Genomic DNA, 21477 nt, shown 5'->3' with positions numbered 1-21477 from the left:
CAATAAAACATTTGTATAACCATGCTTTACAAATCTAGTGTAGTACATGTTTTACAGCTTCTTCATGTCCTTAGTATGCAAAGGAGCAGAAAAAATCTGGTGGTGACATTTCAGGATGGAAGCTGGGACATGACTCTGCTCAATATATAACATTTTATTGTTCAAAGACGAGAGCAACCAACAAATCATCTAATGTGTTTTGACTGTATAGCCTTAATCAGCCTAAAGCTATGACTAAAGGAGAACTCTATCATTAAAAAATGAATATAGCATATAAAATTGCTACACAAGCTTTTTTAAAGTGGTGGGCCAGCTGAAAAAAAAAAAAAATTAAAAGTCAGCAGCTACAAACACTGTATCTGCCGACTTTTAATAAGCACACTTACCTGTCCAGGTTGCCCGCGATGTCGGCCGCCCGAGTCCAACCCGTCCCTCAGTTCTCGGGTCCCAGCGCTACCATTCAAACTAAGGGAAACAGGCAGTGGAGCCTTGCCGCTTCACTGCCCGTTTCCTACTGCGCATGAGCGAGCCACGTGGCGCTTTGTGAATGGGGCACGCTGTGTTCTGGGAACTGTGTGTGTCCCAGAACACAGCGCGCCCCATTCCCCAGAAGACAACACAAGGAGGAGAAGACGGAAGATCACCGCGGTGTAGGAAGTGGCAGATTAGGACGATCTGCCTAGCAACACCCATTTCTGGCAAGTTAAAAGAAATTTATTTTTCATTTTTTCATATTTTTAGGAACAGTTTGATATATATTTTTTTTTTTTTTTTTTTAGGGTGACCCTCCACTTTAATGTTATTAAAAATTACTGTCCATTTTAAATTTGAAGCCACTGTGATTTTCTAAAAATGGTCAAAAAACATTCAGCAGAATATGGCAACCTGGAGGCATTCTGTACATCACATTGTTGAGGTTTTCATCCCCCCTGGCCCTGAATGAATCATTCACCAGGCAGCAGCACAGATACAGAATGACCTAAGCCTTTAGTCATTCAGACTCATTCAAGACAAGCAAGGAGATGTAAACATAAAAAGAGCCTTATCAGCGGTGGCGCAAAACAACCTCTGTCTTCACTCATTCTGCTCTTTGGTACTCCCGAACAAGTAAGGGAGAGTCACCCACTCTAAAAGCCAACTTCTAATTTACTAAAGCAATGCACAGACCGTTCACCTGGCACTAAAACAGCCTCAATGCATTTCAATCCTGATAGGAGCTTAGTCATGACGTCATAGACCAAGCTCCTACGAGGACCGAAACCCAATTAGGGTGGTTTTGGCACCATGTGAACTGTCTGTGCACTGCTTTGTCCTATCTTGATCCATCGCTGTGCCGTCTGCAGCAATGCTGCTCTCTCTCTCTCTCTCTCCTCACAGGCTAAGAGACAGCAGCGAGAATCATTGGCTCCTGCTGCTGTCAATCAAATCCTGTGAGGAGGGACTGAGGGTGGAGTCAGGTTGCATTTGTTGATGGACCCACACAGCCCAGCTCAGGAACGAGCGAGCAAGCTGCTTCCTATGGTGGGACACAGAAGAGGAGCAGCGGTGAGCACCAGTGGGGAACCCCAGAAGAGGAGGAGGTTTTAGATGGCTCTGCAAGTTACGATTTCACAGCGCAGGTGAGGAAAATATGATTATTTATACAACGCCAAAAAAGTTAGGACGCTGTGTAAAATCTACATATTAAAACAGAATGCAATAACTATCATAAGCCCATATTTTATTCACAATAGGAAATATATCAAAATGTTTAAAAACTGAGAAAATTTATAATTTTAAAAAGGGAAAAAAAAAAAAAAAAAAGTAATTTTGAAATTGATGGCAGAACTTGTCTCGCATAGTTGGGACAGGGCCATGTTTACCATTGTGTAGCATCCCCTCTTGTTTAACAACACTCTGTAAAATTCTGGGAACGGAGATCAGTTGCTAAAGGAATGTTGTCCCATTCTTGCCTGATATGGGGATTCTAACTGCTCAAAGTCCTGGGTCTTTGTCATATTTTTGGTTTTAAGACACGCAAAAATATTTTCAGTTGGTGAAAGGTCTGGACTGCAAGGAGGACTCTTAAGCACCTGCATTCTTCTACTAGGAAGCTATGCTGTTATAGATACAGTATGTGGTTTAGCATTGTGCTGCTGAAATATGCAAGGCCTTCCCTAAAAAAAAAAAAAGACATCTAGATGGAAGCATATGCTGCTCTAAAACCTGGATATATCTTTCAGTATTGATGGTGCCTTTCCAGATGTGCAAGCGTCCAATTCCATACGTACTAATATACCCCCATACCATCAGAGATGCAGGCTTTTAAACTGAGTGCCGATAACAAGTTGGAAGGTCCTTCTCCTCTTTAGAATGGAAGATGTGGCGCCAATGGTTGCCAAAAAAAGAAAGTAAAATTTGAATTTGTATGACCACAGATGTTTTCCGCTTTGCAAAAGACCATTTCAAAAGAGCTTTGGCCCAGAGAAGAAGGTGGTGTTTATGGATCATGTTCAGATATGGCTTCTTCTTTGCATGATAGAGCTTTACATTGCAGTTTTGGATGGCACGGCAAAATGTGTTCAGACAGTGATTTTTGGAAGTATTCCTGAGCCCATGCAGTGGTGTCCATCACAGAATCAATGTTTTTAATGCAGTACCACCTGAGAGCCCGAAGATCGCCCACAAATACTGTGTTGCAACCTTGTCCCCTTGCACACACAGATTTCTCCAGATTATCAGAATCTTTTGATCATATTATATAATGTAGATGAGGATTTAAAGTCTTTGCAATTTTAGGTTGAAGAACATTATTCTGAAACTGTAGGACAATTTTTAGATGCAGCTTTTCAGATTAGTGAACCTCTGTCCATCTTTTCTTCTGAGACACTCCGACTCTCCAAGATGCTCTTTTTATACCCATCATATTACTGGCATGTTGCCAATTACCTAATTAGTTGCAAAATGTTCTTCCAGCTTGTACTTGTAAGTACCACCTTACTTTGTCAGCGTTTTGACGCCCTGTCCCAACTTTTTTGGGATGCGTTGCTGCCATCAATTTCAAAATTACCTTTTTTTTTTTAACCACTTACGGACCGCCAACCGTCGTTAAACGGTGGCTGTTTGAAGAAGGGTATCGCTGTTATGGCAGTAGCTATCTGCCATAACCCCGGTATCCTCGTCTTCAGTGGGCGGTCCGCTACAAGATAAAAGTGGTCTCTGCAGCGGATTCACTGCGAGGTCATTTATCGGTGGCGGGAGAGGAGGCCCCCCCTCCCACCGCAATCCAGTGCCCTCCGCCGCTCACCGGAGCCGTCGGCAGCGGCGGAGGCGATCGCGTTCTGTCAGTAGCTTGGTATGGAGATGAGCAAGGGGAAGATGGCCCCCACCTATCTCCATACAATTGCTGGGCGGAAGCGACGTCAAAACTCTAGGGTGTTAGAAATAAAAAATGTATAATGTTTGGGGGTTCTAAGTAATTTTCTAGCAAAATAAACTGTTTTTAACTTATAAACAACAAATCTCAGAAAGAGGCTCGGTTCTTAAGAGGTTAAATGGTACATTTTCTCAGTTTAAACATTTGATACATTTTTTTATTTTCCACTGTGAATACAATTTGGGTTTATGAGATTTGCAAATTATTGCATTTTTATGTAGATTTTACATAAGAGTCCCAACTTTTTTGGAATTGGGGTTGTATTAAAATCATCATATATTTTACTTATCTCCTCTTCTGGGGGTCCCCCACTGGTGCTGGCTGCTTCTCCTCTTCTCCGTGGGCCACCATAGGAAGCAGCTTGCTTGCTCGCTCCCAAGCCAGGCTGTGCGGATGCATTGACAAACACAGCCTGACCCCACCCCCACTCCATCCTCATAATATTTGATTGACAGCAGCAGGAGCCAATGGTTCCCACTTCAGGCTCTGAGCCTGTGAGGAGAGAGAGTCCAGCGCTGCTGCAGACAGGCAAAGCGCTGGATCAAGATAGGACCGAGGGGCCGAGCCTCGCTGTGTGTGTGAATGGACAATGTCCATTTACAGGACCGCAGTTTGGGAGCGAGCTTGCTTGAGTGCCACCATAGTAAGAGGCTTGTTATTGGAGGCACTCAGCAGAGGGGTGGAGCCAGGATCACCAGTGAGGAACCCAAAAATAAGAGGATCAGGGCTGCTCTGTGCAAAACCAGAGTATTGGGACGCCTGCCAATCACACTTTAATGGCATTCCAGTCTTAGTCCATAGGGTTCAATATTGAGTTGGTCCACCCTTTGCAGCTATAACAGCTTCAACTCTTCTGAGAAGGCTGTTCACAATGTTTAGGAGTGTGTCTATGGGAATGTTTGCCAATTCTTCCAGATGCGCATTTGTGAGGTCAGGCACTGATGTTGGATGAGAAGGCCTGGCTCGCAGTCTCTGCTCCAATTCATCCCAAAGGTGTTCTTTCGGGTTGAGGTCAGGACTCTGTGCAGGCCAGTCAAATGCACCCCAAACTCACTCATCCATGTCTTTATGGACCTTGCTTTGTGTAATATAACCGTTAGAATCACTGTAAGGTTAAGACAATATATCCACTGGTGTTATTAGAGATGTGAGCTTTTAGTAAGCTGTTGAAAACTATAACAAAATTTTTCACTGCGGCAAAACATAAGGATCTTTTGTCATGGTTCTACTGCAATCTATCCCCGTCATAATTTCTTTCCCTTTCGGTCATGGCAAGTGCATAGGAAATGCAATGGATCTCCCAGCAGGAAAAAATGACAGAGGTTCTGACCTTCTCCCTCCACTAAAATATAGGGACTAGATTTATGTCTGTACCTCTGATCAAGAGTGTGAAAGAAAATGTACCCAGCAAAGACACAAAGCAATAAAATTCCAACAGAGGTTCTAGCCCTTTCCTCCGTTACCCAAGAAAAGATCCCCCCACATACGCTGAAGTATCTTTAAACCAATCTAAGTATCACCTCCTGTCTAGCATTGGTTTTAAAGAGGAAACACACACACAGACACACACACACAATGCAGGTAGAAACAAAATATAAAAAAGGACAGTTTAAAGTAGTATTAACCCTAAAGCAAAAATGTAACATATTGCAGCTTATGCCGCGTACACACGGTCGGACTTTACGGCAGACTTTGCCCGGCGGACTTTTCGACGTACTTTACGACGGACTTTCTGAATGAACGGACTTGCCTACACACAATCCACCAAAGTCCGTCGAATTCGTACGTGATGACGTACGACCGGACTAAAACAAGGAAGTTCATAGCCAGTAGCCAATAGCTGCCCTAGCGTGGCTTTATGTCCGTTGAACTAGCATACAGACGGCGGACTTTTCGACCGGACTCGATTTCGACGGATTAATTTAAAACATGTTTCAAATCTAAGTCCGTCCAACTTTTGAGAAAACAAAGTCCGCTGGAGCCCACACACGATCGAATTGTCTGACCAAATCCAATCCGCCGGGCAAAGTCTGCCGTAAAGTCCGCTCGTGTGTACGCGGCATTACAAATCCTTAGATGTGCTGGCCGCATTGGATTTCTTTTTCAGGCTCTTACCCTCTATTCTCACCTGGTGATCTGGCCAATTACACGCCTCCTGTATTAGAGTGCCTACACTCTGGATGAAGGAGCACAGGGGCACCTTTGGACAGCGGCATTGTCAGATTAGGGGAAAGGGAGTGTTAGATGTACTAGCGGATTCAAATACACTAACACTTTATAAGCAGCTAAAGCAAACTGTTTTTTTCCCTTTTGGGATAAAGATTTTACATAACTAAAAGCTGATTATTTTAAGCACCTCTGTCAGTAGTTAGATGGTTTGTCTCAACCCGGTAATGGCTACATCAGCAGAACAGCTTGTTCTGTAAAAAAAAAAAAAAAAAAAAAAAAAAAAAAAAAAACAGACAGACAGGATCACCAGGTGAAAATAATGGAAAGAAAGACTAAAAAAGAAAACTAATGCTGCCATCACATCAAAATAATAAAGGTTTGCTTTTGACCTTGATATCACTTTAATTATAATTTGAAATGGAAAACTTATTCTGTAAGAATAAATGTGAATTTAAAAAAAAAAAAAAAAAAAAAAAAAAGTCAATTTTGTAAATCCACAATTAAAGTGTGGAAATGTTAAAAAAAAAAAAAAAAAAAAAAAAAAAAAAAAAAAAAACACAAAAAAACCCCCCAAAAAACCCAAACATACACACTCCCCTAGATGGAAGCAACGATCCATTGCTGCAGCTGTCCCCCCCAGCTCTACACGAAGAGCTGAGCAATCAAAGACTGCTGATCACTCAGTTCTTTGGACCGCTCTGTGCTCTGCCCCTCCAGTGCTCAGTGGGACGCCGGGCTGGGCAGGGGACAGGAGCTGCTGGCTCAAACTCTCAGCTGCATTCTGATTAGCTGAGCCACCTGCTGGTCAGGCATCCGATTCTGACATTATTGTCGAGATCCCTGCAGACCCTGGACCAGCTCTGTGAAATCAGCTGACAGCAGACTTCAGCCAGCTGTCAGCTTAATCTGGGTCACAGGAGTGCAGAAATAAGTATGGCTAAAAAATCTTTGGCCATACTTCTCCTTCAAATCTTAACACTCGTGAGATTCATTTATTACAAAATGCACAGCAACATACACTTATGTCCACAGATATTAAAAATGTAAGGCAGTTGTAATTAAATCAAAAGCATGGCTTCATCTCCTCACAGCAATGTCATATTCTCTAATGCTCACAGTACAAAGCCCATGCCTTAGACATTGGTTTGTCAATGCTCACAAAGCTTTAATTTAATATGGGATGTGAAAACATGACATATGGGGGTCAGTGCATTAATTTCACAGCATGACAGAAGGTTAATTCTCAGAGACATGCCACTAGCACACAGTCAGTAATGACTTCCATGTCTAGATGAAGAATTTCCAGAGCCAACAAAATGCCCTTCTAGGCTTTGCTCATTTAAACTGACACTAAATCTAAAAAGGGCAAGAAAACAAAATAAAAGAAGATGGTTTAGAAGGGTCTCTACACGCCAACCTAAAAAATATGGAGGATGCCATTGCCGAGCTCCTTAAACACTGAATTTTTTTGTACTGACCGTAAATTTTTTTCTGAGTTTATTGAAAAGCACAGATTTGACTGAAGATCAAATCGAAACCAAATGGTTTATACTGTCCATTTCCAGGAGGAGGATGTCCCCCCTAGAAATGGACAACATAACCCACTGGTTCTGATTAATATTCACTCAAATCTGTTTCTCAATCAACGTATGAGAAAACTAAATTGCGCGGTTGTCTATGGCTACAAAAAGTTTGAGCTAAGGACCTGCAACAAAGCAAACACATCAGAAAATTTAGAGTGAAGTCAGAACCCTAATCAGGGCCAATCAGCACTGTCCAGACAGAGGGTCAGGGCTCCTGCAGCCTGATAGGATAATCATGGGAGAATGAAAACTCCTCCTACAAGCTTTAACCACTTGCCGACCAGCCGCCGCAGTTGTACTGCGGCAGAATGGCACGGCTGGGCGAAACTACGTTATGTAACGTCGCTTCGTCCTGTGGCCACTAGGGGCACGCGCGTGCCCCCTGCTCGCCCACGGAGCCGATGCGAGTGCCCGGCGGTCGTGATTACCGCCGGTCTCCCGCAATCGCTTGGGGCACACGGAGAATCGGGATCTGTGTGTGTAAAGAGGTGATCAAATACCACCAAAAGAAAGCTCTATTTGTGGGAAAAAAAGGACGTCAATTTTGTTTCGGTGCAACGTCGCACGACTGCGAAATTGTCAGTTAAAGCGATGCAATCGCAAAAAAGTGCTCTGGTCAGGAAGGGAGTAAAATCTTCCGGGGCTGAAGCGGTTAACCAGACACTGATAGAACAGTCTTGTGACTTCTTCTAACTGCTGATGAGAAAAGGTATTTAGCAGTTTATATTTACTAAAACTATTCTGTTTTCATGTTTTTGTGTACTGTGGGAGACCAGATATGAATGCAGGGTCCTGGGTTTAGTAAGACTAACTTAAAAAAGTAATTGTAAAAAGGCAGAGTTTTAATTTTTTTAGAAACATATTACACTTTTATATACGCTACGTTATATCTTAGTGTATTTATTTGGATGGGCTACCAACATACTACAATGATGAGAAAAATGAAACAGACAATTCTTTTCTGATGCACAACAACGCACAGTAGTCATTGTGATGCACTGCAACTGCGATGCACGGGGGGGTGTTGGTTTACTGTGTTGGCAGTACCATTTAACATGAATGGCTCCATGGTGTGTTCATTGTGTTAAAAGAGCAGATTTTCTGCAAGGCAACAATGTGAAGGAGCCTTCATTTTTAGAGTGAGGTCTCAGTTTAGTGCTGGCAAGCAGACAGCTTCAGCCTTTCAGTCGGCAGAGACCGGCAACTATAGTCTGGCCACTTATGACAGACCAAAGCATGTTTATTTATTGCAGCTTGTACAGTTTTCTTCATGACATTAGCCATCCTTACTCACTTCTGGTATATTGCATTTCCACATTATTAAATAGAATTACTAAAGGACTAATAAAAACTGTAAAAGCATAACAAAGTAACAAATGCTATGACAAAGTGCAAAATTAGATTTGGGTGTATATTGATAGGCTGAATCAACAACTCTTTTTTACATACTTTCTGGCTCTCATTACTTTTACTGCATTCTTTATAGCAAAAAATAAAATGAACAGGGAAGAGAAGACCCGCTGTGGTGCCAGGCAGGAAGATCTGGAACCTCTGATTGATCAGAAAACTAAAAAGTCAACAAGATACCATAAAAATAGGCAGATGAACCGCAATTTTACTGCCCCACCCCCAAACTGCAAAGTAGCCGTATACACGCAGCAACACTTTGCATCCCCGTATGGCAAAAATGATCCCCCATCACATTCAGCTTTACAGCCCACTAAATGCAACCTATTCCACGGAATGTGGGCACTCCACATCCATTTGCAATGAGTGTGGTTGAGAGCTTTTATGGATTGAAACAGGCGGTGAGGAGGCAACGTATCTCCTCCCCACTACCTGTCACGCACCCTCTGAAAAGCAATTCACCACAGATCGCTCTTTAGATGGACACACTTGTGTAAATGAGCCCTTGATGTCAATACAAAAATCCAGAGAAACATTCTACTGACATGATCTTAATGATATGTTGCACAAACAATACTGCTAGGCAGATTTCAGACTGGAAATTCTGCCACCAATGACAAATCATCAGTGGAAGGAATGCCAAAGAAGCTCCCACTGTGAATGCTGTACCTGAACCTTGCTGAATTTCAAATCGCTAGCAATGGGAGCGACATTGTGCTATCTTGGCTAGCGGGGGAGCAATTCTACTGGGACAGGCAGGCAGCCTATTAGCGATTCTGCAGGTCACCTTAGCAAACCTGCTGCTGCTGCTATTTGCTAGGGGTATTATCCTCCATCAGCTTAAGACCTCATTCACACAGGGCGTATCAATGCATATGCCCGTGGAGAGCCACAAAGTAAAAAATAGGTGGTTGAGCCATGGACAGGGGCTGGAGGAGCCTGTACACATGCCGAAGCAAAGCATTGCAGCCACGACAAAAATTATACCCACCGTCATCTTTGGTGGGCTCTTCCACTGCCAAATGCGACTCATTCGAGTGAATAGGTCCAAGCTGCAAGCACCCTACAATTGTGTGTAAAGCGCACATATGGGGCATAAGCTTTACAGGGTTAAAACAGGCAGAAAGGAGGCGATATATGGCCTCCAAGCCACCCGTGAAATGCCCTCTGAAAAGAGATCCACAACAATTTGCTTTTTACAGAGGCGGCAAGGGCTACTGCAAAAGAGCCCTTGGGATCATGACACAGCAGCAACTGTGTAGCAGCAATTTGTAGCTGCTACAAATCTCTCTGCTTTGTTTTCTCTGGTAATGTGTAGCTGGATACAATCCCTGACTTTGCAGGAGTGCCAAGATGTACAACTACATTGGATAACACAAGTAAATACTGAAGCTGGCAATTCTGTCACTAACTCCAAATGTTAGTGTGAGCCAGGCACGTCCAAAGTCCGGCCTGTGGGGCAATTGCGGCCCACATTCCGGTTTCGAACAGCCCGCCTTTTACTTTGGACATGTATATCTTTTGTGGCCCCCCAATTTAATACCCGAGCACCGGGGGCCACAAAAGATATATATGCTGGCTGCCTTGGAGGGGACAGGGAGGGGCTGGGACGAGTGCTGTACATACAAGAGAATTTCCCGTTTACATGACGGCCTCTGTAAAAGGAAGTTCCATCTCCTGCGCTGCCATTGGACAACTGTTCTGTCCATCATAGAAGGCGGGAATTTGTATTAAAGCGGCCGCCGAGAAAACAGATTCTCCTGTATGTAATCTGTTGGCGCTTGTCTCGCCCCCCACCCTGTTCCCTCTGAGGCTGCTGATGGGCATGGATCAGGCTGCACTGATGGCAACGGTGAGTCTGCATTCGTGGCAAAGGGGATGCTGCATTCGTGGCAAAGGGGATGCTGCATGGATGGGCACCGACGAGGCTGCATGGATAGGCACCGACGAGGCTGCATGGATAGGCACCGACGAGGCTGCATGGATAGGCACCGACGAGGCTGCATGGATAGGCACCGACGAGGCTGCATGGATAGGCACCGACGAGGCTGCATGGATAGGCACCGACGAGGCTGCATGGATAGGCACCGACGAGGCTGCATGGATAGGCACCGACGAGGCTGCATGGATAGGCACTGACCTTTATTTTGCTGCACAGTTCTTTATTTAAAATTTAAGTTTTTTTCCTGAAACTTCCCTCTTCAAGTGAAGGTGCATGTTATATGCCGATAAATACGGTATATCCAAATAACACGCCCAAGCTCATCTCTTCACCACACTCAGCCACAAAGGCAAGAGAATTCTTTTTGGGCAGTGTATTAGTGCTCGGACGAACACACTTAGACCGAATTTTAATGGTTCAAAGAATGTCAGGCAAAATGGTCGGCCCTCACGCATGTTTACTTCATCAAATCTGGCCCTCCTTGAAAAAAGTTTAGACACCCCTGGTGTAAGCCCATCGCTCGGTGGCTGAGCTAAATTGTTTGGAACTTCTACTGATTGCTGATGGAAATGCATTTCATTCTTAGCAACAAAAATGCAGAAGAGCCCAATTCTGTAGCTGCTATAAATCACAGTTTTAAAAACTGCCAGTGTGACATGGTCCTTATTCTTAAAACTGCAAGTATGCTCCATGCACAGAGTCCTTCCACATTTGAAATCACTAATCTGATAGGTAGACTTAAGAGACACTAAGTGATATTCTTATTTTCAAAAAATATTCCATACACCCATGGCCCTGTAATCTATTTTTCTGCAAATCGTTTTTCTTAATGAGTTTTCCTGCCTACTTGCAGCTCTTTGTGAACCTCTCTCTCTCCCCCCCCCCTTCCCAACTCCTGGTATTTGGGATGAGCAGTGCATGTTTAGTTATGGTCATGTGCACTGCTGTAGACACAATACACATCCTATAGTCCCTAATCCATCTCGGGGAGAGCAAGAGATGGCAGACCATAGAGAATGAATGTAGCCACCCTCTAACAGGAAGTCAGACCACAGCTGCAAGAAAAAGGGAATATGGAGAAGACTAAGGCAATAGAATGGACTTTTTAAAGGCTACATTCACACCAGCAATTTAGGCCAGTACGAATTGTAGCGACAGGAATCAGCAGCTACATAAAGTGCGCCCAGAGGCAATCTAATCGCTGGCTGTGTCCAGCAGCGTCCTGTCACCATGGACTTAACCTTTTTTATTTAATATTTACATTTTTCCTGAGCACTGGGAGTACAACCATTACTATACTCCCAGTTCTGACAGGTAAGAGGCGCTCTGCAGCATTTCCTCCAGCCCTTTCCTGCCTCGGTTCATTTATGGAATAATTTCTATTTTGTGAATGGGTTCACATAATACAAAGCTGTCTGTAAAGGAGAAGGAGGGGCAAGCAGGGCGGCTGGAAGATTGGAGATGCGAAGATCCAGTGTCAGAGCGCCATAAGTATAGCAAGAACGGTCCTCCCAGGGCTCAGCAACAAACCGTAAACGAAAAAGTCAAGTCCACAGGATGACATATACCTTGTTGGACTTAACTTTAACTTCTTATTAGTGAACACATTTTTAAAAGTGCTGCAATTTTTTGAGTTAAGCAAAAGAGTGACTGTTTAATTCCCGATTCCTTAGTCACCTTTCCTGCTCCAGGCTGATTGGACAATGAAATAGCAGCAGCACACTAATAAGGTCATCCCTGAGAGCTTTCCTCCTGTGAGCTTATTCCCCGTGTTAGACTGACACCCTCGGGTATACCAGTACCTGATCAGCATAGAGTGCAGGCTATTCTTTTCTCTGGTACAAGTGATCACGAGGAGCCAATATAAAAAGACAAATCTGAGCATTTAGAATAACTATAGGTGACAATACATTCACTTTTTTTTTTTTCAAACGGACAATGAAAAAGCAGCAGTAGACTGACAGCATTAGGTATACCAGATCAGTCCTCTCTTCGGTATGGGGGAAGAGGGAAGAGGGAAGAGGAAAGGAGAAGAAGAAAGAAGAAAGAAGAAAGAAGAAAGAAGAAAGAAGAAAGAAGAAAGAAGAAAGAAGAAAGAAGAAAGAAGAAAGAAGAAAGAAGAAAGAAGAAAGAAGAAAGAAGAAAGAAGAAAGAAGAAAGAAGAAAGAAGAAGAAATTTTTTTTCTTATGCCTCTGAACACAGCTCTATATTATCCAATGTGTCCGCGCACATTGCTTTGGTTAATTACAATTTTAGAACAGTGTTTAAAGGCATAAAAAAAATGCCTCAAACCTGCAGTCAGAGAAAAGCATACTGGCATAAGCTTACACATATGCACGCATAAACACATACTTTCAGTCTAATGGCTAGAACAAATTAATATTCTAGGCACTAGAACAAAAACTATGTGCATATGATTTACAAGCTTTCACATGCGCATGTACTCACCACACCAAGCATTTTCTATGCTGGATTTTTTTTTTGCCAGCTCCTGGTAGAAAGATCCAGCATGAATGGGTTTATTTTAATACGTCCAGTGTGTATGCAGCCTAAAGGGCATTTTTTTTTTTTTTTTTTAATAATGAACCCGGGAGTTCCACTTCTGGTTTTTAAAGGCGGTAACAAAATAATAATCATAGACAAATAAAGGACTGCTTGTATTACAGTGAACTTTACTTAGCTGTTAAAATGAATACTCCAAGGGTTAATACAATCAAGATTTTCCCTTGCTCGTGTACTCTGTGTTCTCACTGAAAAAATAAACGCAAGGCTAAAAATTCAAAGACTTCACTAACAAAGGCAAGAAAATAGAAAGTGTTTCAATAGAAGAAACCAGTCTTCATACACAAACCACTGTTTACTTCCTTCCTGAAGAATGAGCCACAGGCAAGGAGTGAATTGCCAGGAACAGGGAACTCGGTAGGATCCATAGAGGAATTCAAACACTGCAGAGTTCAGAGGCAAGGCCGCATTCACCAATACAGAGGAACAATGCAGACATGATAGGGCTATCGCTGACAATGAGGAACAAGGCAGGAGGGATGGGGCCATCGCTGACAATGAGGAACAAGGCAGGAGGGATGGGGCCATCGCCGACAATGAGGAACAAGGCAGGAGGGATGGGGCCATCGCCGACAATGAGGAACAAGGCAGGAGGGATGGGGCCATCGCCGACAATGGGGAACAAGGCAGGAGGGATGGGGCCATCGCCGACAATGGGGAACAAGGCAGGAGGGATGGGGCCATCGCCGACAATGGGGAACAAGGCAGGAGGGATGGGGCCATCGCCGACAATGGGGAACAAGGCAGGAGGGATGGGGCCATCGCCGACAAGGAGGAACAAGGCAGGAGGGATGGGGCCATCGCCGACAAGGAGGAACAAGGCAGGAGGGATGGGGCCATCGCCGACAAGGAGGAACAAGGCAGGAGGGATGGGGCCATCGCCGACAAGGAGGAACAAGGCAGGAGGGATGGGGCCATCGCCGACAAGGAGGAACAAGGCAGGAGGGATGGGGCCATCGCCGACAAGGAGGAACAAGGCAGGAGGGATGGGGCCATCGCCGACAATGGGGAACAAGGCAGGAGGGATGGGGCCATCGCCGACAATGGGGAACAAGGCAGGAGGGATGGGGCCATCGCCGACAAGGAGGAACAAGGCAGGAGGGATGGGGCCATCGCCGACAATGAGGAGCGATAGGGACATCACAGACAATGAGGAGCGATAGGGACATCACAGACAATGAGGAGCGATAGGGACATCACAGACAATGAGGAGCGATAGGGACATCACAGACAATGAGGAGCGATAGGGACATCACAGACAATGAGGAGCGATAGGGACATCACAGACAATGAGGAGCGATAGGGACATCACAGACAATGAGGAGCGATAGGGACATCACAGACAATGAGGAGCGATAGGGACATCACAGACAATGAGGAGCGATAGGGACATCACAGACAATGAGGAGCGATAGGGACATCACAGACAATGAGGAGCGATAGGGACATCACAGACAATGAGGAGCGATAGGGACATCACAGACAATGAGGAGCGATAGGGACATCACAGACAATGAGGAGCGATAGGGACATCACAGACAATGAGGAGCGATAGGGACATCACAGACAATGAGGAGCGATAGGGACATCACAGACAATGAGGAGCGATAGGGACATCACAGACAATGAGGAGCGATAAGGACACCACAGACAATGAGGAGCGATAGGGACATCACAGACAATGAGGAGCGATAGGGGCATCACAGACAATGAGAAAGCAATGCAGGAGTGATAGAGCTCTCACCAACAATACTCTGCCCCTAAAACACACTTATGCATTATGTGAATAGTTCTGTATCACTAATATTGAGGAGCAATAAAGAACAGATAAATTTGTATATAACCAATCCCAGGGAGCAATACCAGAGCTGTATGACTATATATGACCAACAGTATGGAGCTATACAGGCGAGTGAGGGCTGCATATGACTATTAGTGAAGAGTCAGAGGAGCAGAAGAACATGCACATCATTAATACAACAGAACAATACATAGAGTCAGAGCTGAGTAATACGAATGCTGTGACCTATACAGGAATATTAGGGAACCATATTACCAATACTAAGAAGAAATAAAGCTGTATATTACCAATACTACAGAGCCATACAGCTGTGATAGGGATGCACATAGGGGAGGTTGATCCGAATATCACTAAAGCCAGCCATACATCAAAATTCAGCCGGTTCAGCAGGGACCGGCCAAATTTCAATCCATGTATAGGCACCCTGTATTTATCAATCAACTTATGTATAACCAGCCTGTCTGGTTTTACCAACAATGTACTGCTGGCTCTCCTGAGAGATTCCCGCAAGAGAGAAAATAGTTTAATCCCCTCATAAACACAGTCAGAGTTTATGGGGAATCAAGCAATTTTCCTTCCTTCAACCCATGTTGGAAGGAAAGAAAATTGCATAATCTATGGCCTTCTTCATCATTCGGCCCGTGTGTATGGCAACGGATCTGACAGAAGCATGCTGGAAAACCAGCAGCTGACTGGCTCACGATCAGCACTCTCAGCCCATGGGCTGAGAGCGCTGACGTGAGCATTCTGGTGGGGGGTACCAGATGAAGGTAAGGATCTGTGCAGACCAAGTAGAATCGTAAAGCATTAACAGATTCCCATGTAGGAAAAAAAATTAAAAAATAATATCGGCTATAAACAAGGTGAAGGCTCTGCATTTTGATTTTCACCAGAGCAGCTAGTGAAGGGATTAGAACTAGTGTGGTCCCTGGGATGGCCTTTCTGAAGACAACCAACACTAATAACTGGTCCAGGAGGTAAACCCTGATCCTGAATGATACTTGGAAAAATGATTGTGATGCCTGCTGAGAAGAAAGGAAGATGAAGGCCCTGTCGGGGGAAGTACTGTCATCTATTAGAGATGCAAACATTACAGGTACGAACCACTTAGCACGTATGCCCCAAACATAGAAATATATCCAAGCCCGTGTTTAGGACAAAGGTTACTCAGGCTTCAGACACATGAACGCACATGTTGCTACATTGAAAGCAACAGGTGGCAAAAAAAGATCTAGCACACGGCTCTCTAATGATCAAGATTAACAATCAGTTCCGTTCCATGCACACTGCCTTTGCGATCTGCTGCAAGTACCAGTACATTGTTAACAGCAACCAAATGTAGATGACAAACGCAGTGTGTTTGTGAGCACCAGATCGCATAATACCACACTGCCATGAGATCTGGTGCAGTGCATGCACTACTGTTTGAATGGTCTGATGTGATTTGCAGCTTGTTCAGATGAATGGGCTGTCAAATCGCACAGCAGGGAAACGCACAGGAATTTTGGTGTGAACTAGCCCTTAAAATACACCATTAATCTGTGCAGCTATAAAGCTGCACAGTGTGAATAGTAAAATCCTGTACCTTTTCAATAATTTGTTCTTAATAAAAAATCTGGGCTGAACCGAAGAATTAAAATTAAAAAGAACCAGCAACTTTACACTGCCACATACAGTCAACTCCTTCCACGAGAGGGATTCATTCTCTCTTGCCTCCAGAGAGCAGCGCCCTTCAGCAAGAGCAAGTCTCTGCTAGGCTCTGACAACAAGGACCAGGGAGCTCTGTGAACGTGATGTGGCCCTGAAGGGAGCTGCACCAAAAGCTTTTTGAAGGACCATTGTGGATTATTAAATGTTTAGGCAATGAGACTAGTTTATAGCTGAACTCCAGCCAAGCAGTTAAATACACAGTTGAAATACAGATATGGAAGCCATTTTAGCTGCTAAAAATAAGGATTTGTAATGCTGCGCAGCCAGTTTTATGATCCAGGCACCCCTGCCAGACAGCAAAACCCCAGAGCAGCAGAGCAAGTATTATCACTAGGTCAGGGCACATCACCAGCTTGATGAATGACCAATGAAGCAGCAGCATCAAAGACCAATTTCTCTGCATGCTCTACTTTTTTCTCCTACCAGCACATGTGCACCATATCAGATCCTGGTTGGCTCTTAAAGCTGGATCTTACTCTACCTGAGTCTAGGAGACTGACATCAAGACAAATTTGGGCACTAAAGAAGTTGCCCCCCCCCCCCCCCCCAAGAAAAAAAAATACCCACCACGCTGAAAATGCTCAATAAAAAGAGAACAGCCGAAGCTTAATTGGCTGTACTACTGCAGTAGTTCACAGGAGTGCGTTTCATTCTGCACTCCTGTGACGCATTTTCAGCAGATGGCGATCTGAAGCCTGCTGTCGGCTGATGTCACAGAGGCTCAAGCAAGATTGCGACAATGAAATTGGGATCCGCCCACATGCCTGGACCAGCCCTGACGCAGGCTCTCAGCAAGCCGCTGAGAGCCTGAGCCTGCCTCTCTCACACCCCTCCACAGTCCAGCGCTCCAGTGAATGAGTGGGGGACAGAGCAGAGAGCGGTGACTGTCAGTCACCAACTCTCTGCTCTGGGAGCCCTCGAGAATTAAGCAATCAGCAGCATTTGATCACTCTGTTCTCAGTGTTATAGCAGTCGGGGAACAGATACAACATCGGACCGATGCTGCTTCCACTGTGGTAAGTATGATTCTGAAAAAAAAAAAAAAAAAAAACACAACACCTACTTCTCTTTTAAGTCCAGGGGAAGAGGAAAAAGATATAATATATACCTATTTCCCACTCCAACAGACTCCTTCAATATGTGTGACTGAAGCCTCTTCTCTAAAGCTGGTCCTGCTTCCTAATAAACTGAAATTCGACCAGTGGGTATCCCCATTAGCACCACTCCACACAACATCCTTTAAATGAAAATTGAAGGAGTTGGCAGGAAAATTGTCAGCCAAACAGTGCCCGTGTCAAATGAGGTACCAGCACTTATTTGGGTATTCTGACAGCTGTCAGAATACAACAGCCACAGCGGCCAGTTCAAATGAAACCAGACGACATTTGGCCTGTGTGTACTGGAGTCTGTCCAACAGAAGTCGGCTGTTCGTCCGGCTTGTGTCGAAGGGGCATGACCGAAAAAAGGTCTGCCGATCAGCACTTTTAGCCAATGGCTGAGAGTGCAGAGCTTAGTGTCCTGGTGGGGGGCCGACCCCCCTGTCAGAACACAACAGAACAGCAGGGAGATCGCTGTACTAACATTGGATAGTTTTTTTGTCCGTTGAGCCCTGCTGCGTTGAACGAAAAAAAAAACAAAAAAAACCTACTAATGTGCACTAGGCTTAAAAGGAAAAGCAACATACTGATAATCTCTTTCAGTCTGTTCTCCTTCTATTAGCATGTTCCCTGTAAGGATATGGGCACTACATCACAACTGGCTGGCACCTTGCACTGCTTCTCCCAGTCTGGGATCTGCTGTACTCTGCTGTGTTGGAAATGGCTGATAGCAAGTAGAATTCAAGTGCTCACACTGCTTGCATTTAAAAATGTATAATGTAATAATGAATCCAGAGCTGCATCAAATTGTGTTTTAAATTCCTGGAGTTCAGCTTTAGGTGTCCATAGTGCTGCCACACTGGATGCATGGTTTGCTTCAAGCACATTAAAGTTGCAAGGAATCGCTCTGCACACATCAGTGCTGCGATGCTCTCAGAAGGTACACCATACTGCCAGCATTCTCCTATTAGGACTGATGATGGTCCCTCCAAGCGAAAGAGTTTTCACTATACTGGCAATGCTGTTAAAAACTGATTTTGTATCTGCATCGTACACAGAACCGAATGCTAGCATTCTAAAAGGGTATATTCAGTACCCATTACATTCTACAGCAGTGAGTAGACAATGCCGTTGGAAGGAATGTACATGTCAGCTATACCAAAGACACTTCTGCATAACATTTCTAAAAAGGTTAAACAATATGTTAAAGGAGATAATCATTTGTTTTTCAGCTGGCCATACACTGACAGGGCCAACCACTGAGCAAATTTCTGCTAGTTCCTCAGTAACCGACTGAAGTTCATAGTGTATGGCCAGCTTTACACATAAACAACATGCACTAGAACATATACAAAAACAAACAACATACCTGAAGAGACCAAACGAAATACTAGAGCTGGTCATACATGAGAGTGAATTTCAGCCGGCTACCGAAGAACCGGACGAAATTCAAGACATGGTGGCCCTGTCACCATCCTTCGGTCTGATGACCAAAAGAGTCAAGAAAATTTAAGGCTGAGCAGCAGCTGCCATGTATTCTGATGTAGTCATTGTTTGGGTATTCTGACAGCCATGAGTGCCAGCTGTCAGAATACAATAGCTGGAAGATGAGATTCCCCGATCTACACTGTTTATCATGGATAGGGGAATCGAGTATTTTCTCTTGTTTTGTCCTCAGGGTTGAACAAGAAAAATCCTACTGTGTATGGCCAGCTTAAAGCAGTAATAAAGTCTAGGGAATAAAAAAAAAAAAACAAAAACAAAAAAAAAAACACAACACTTCCCCATGGAAGATAAGGGCATAATGTGCTAGTAGTATGCAGCGCATACTATCATATTATAAAATACTTACCTTAAAACAAAGCCCTCCAGCGGTGCGCTGTCATCGCTGACAAGGCCTCCATCTTCACCCGGTCTTCTATCAGAGCTCACAGACTGGTTGTTTGAATTGCCAAGCCGTGGGGACGTCACTCCCACTCATGTGCACAAGAGGGAACCACAATCATGGCTCAGCGCTCTGAAGGGACAGCATCCTCTGTATGCTGTCCCTCCGGAGCACACTGTGCATGTGCCAGTGCTGTCACCGGCTGCAGAAATAGTGATTATCTCCTAGACCTAAACCATGGATGTTTAGGAGATATTCCTTGTAGTAAGAAACAAGTCCATCCAGTTCAACCAATAAAAGGGGAGAGGGAAATTTTTTTTTTTTTTTTTATTTAATTCTATACAGTATACACAGTTCTGCGGGAATCGCCGTACTGGTACGTTGGTTCCTGCACTGGCTTTTGCGGGAGCGTACCCACCCGCAATGTCAACCAGCCACCCATGATTGTGGGAGAGAGAGGAAGAACGGGGATGTGGATCCCCGTTCTGACAGGATAGGAGAGAGAGATCAGCTGTTCCTAATGATCAGGAACAGCGATCTCTCTCTACTCCCAGGGAGCCCATCCCTCCGACAGTTAGAAAGCACCTTTAGCTATGAGTAAGCATCTTATGATGTGAAACGCGTTAGCCATTATTGACCCCATGTCCTTTCTTATGTGTTTGTTTTTTGGATATTTAATTCTTCAATAAAGATGTTTCCTCTTCAGAGTGCGGCTATCCAGGAACTTTTTCATCTTCAGTTAGAAAGCACCTCCCTAGGGAACACTTAACCCTTTGATCACCACTAGTGTTAACCATTGTATTGGTGTCAATGGTCACCAAAAAGTGTCACTTAGGGTCAGATTTGTCTGCCGCAATCCCGCTAAAAATCGCAGATCGCCGCCACTACTAGTAAAAACAATTAAAAAAAATAAAAAGTCCTTAAATCTTTCCCCTATTTTGTAGACGCTATAACTTTTGCACAAACCAATATACGCTTATTGAGATTTTTTTTACCAAAAATATGTAGAAGAATACATATTGGCCTAAACTGATGAAGACATTTTTTTTTTTATGTCCGTATATTTTCTTGCAAAGTTATTATAGCAGAAAGTAAAAAATATTGTTTTCTTTTCAAAATTGTCGTTTTTTAGGTTTATAGCACAAAAGATAAAAAAAAAAAAAAAAAAAAAAAAAAAAAATCGCAGAGGTGATCAAATACCACCAAATGAAAGCTCTATTTGTGGGGGGGGCATAAATTTTGTTTGGGTACAACATCGCACAATTGTCAGTTAAAGTAACGAGGTGCCGTATCACAAAAAATGGCCTGGTCAGGAAGTGGGTAAATGCTTTCGGGGCTGAAGTGGTAAAGCAATCTACTGAGCTGGACAGAACCAGCTCTTGAGGGAGTCTATTCCATATTTTTACAGCTCTTACTGTTAAGAAACCTTTCCAGATTTGGAGATTACAGGTTAGTTTAAATATTATTATTATAATACAGGATTTATATAGCACCGACAGTTTGCACAGAGCTTTACAACAGTAGGGCAGATAGTACAAATACAATAAAGGAATAATCAGAGGGCCCTGCTCAATAGAGCTTACAATCTAGGAGCGCTTACCTATAGGAATAAAAGTCACCAAACTGTGTTTACTACCACGTTAAGAGCACAATCATACAAAATACCAATAAAAATCTTGAAATGCGTTGTCATAAGAGTAGCCAACAGACTGGCACTCAATGAGGTCTAGGGGTTTATTTCCCACCTGGTACAATAGTAAACGCATGACGTTTGTATGACTTCCCCTTGTATGGCTCTTCTCCCACATATGTTAGTTAACTGATATCTGAACAAAATAGCCCCAGTGTATTGGTATGAATGGTATGAATGTTGTAGACGTTAACCTGTCCTGATCCTCACAAAGC

General features: G+C 43.9%; 1 protein-coding gene across 3 annotated transcripts in view; it reads right to left on the bottom strand.

Moving 5' to 3' along the window:
* The window catches only part of PAK4 (p21 (RAC1) activated kinase 4), a 110732-nt gene that overhangs the window by 58256 nt on the left and 30999 nt on the right, over positions 1-21477 (bottom strand). The gene's annotated exons all lie outside the window — the stretch shown is intronic.

The sequence above is a fragment of the Aquarana catesbeiana genome, linkage group LG09, assembly GCF_042186555.1.
Source record: "Aquarana catesbeiana isolate 2022-GZ linkage group LG09, ASM4218655v1, whole genome shotgun sequence".
NCBI lineage: Eukaryota > Metazoa > Chordata > Amphibia > Anura > Ranidae > Aquarana > Aquarana catesbeiana.
Note: the sequence above shows the minus strand (reverse complement) of the source record. Positions and strands in the feature narration are given on the sequence as shown.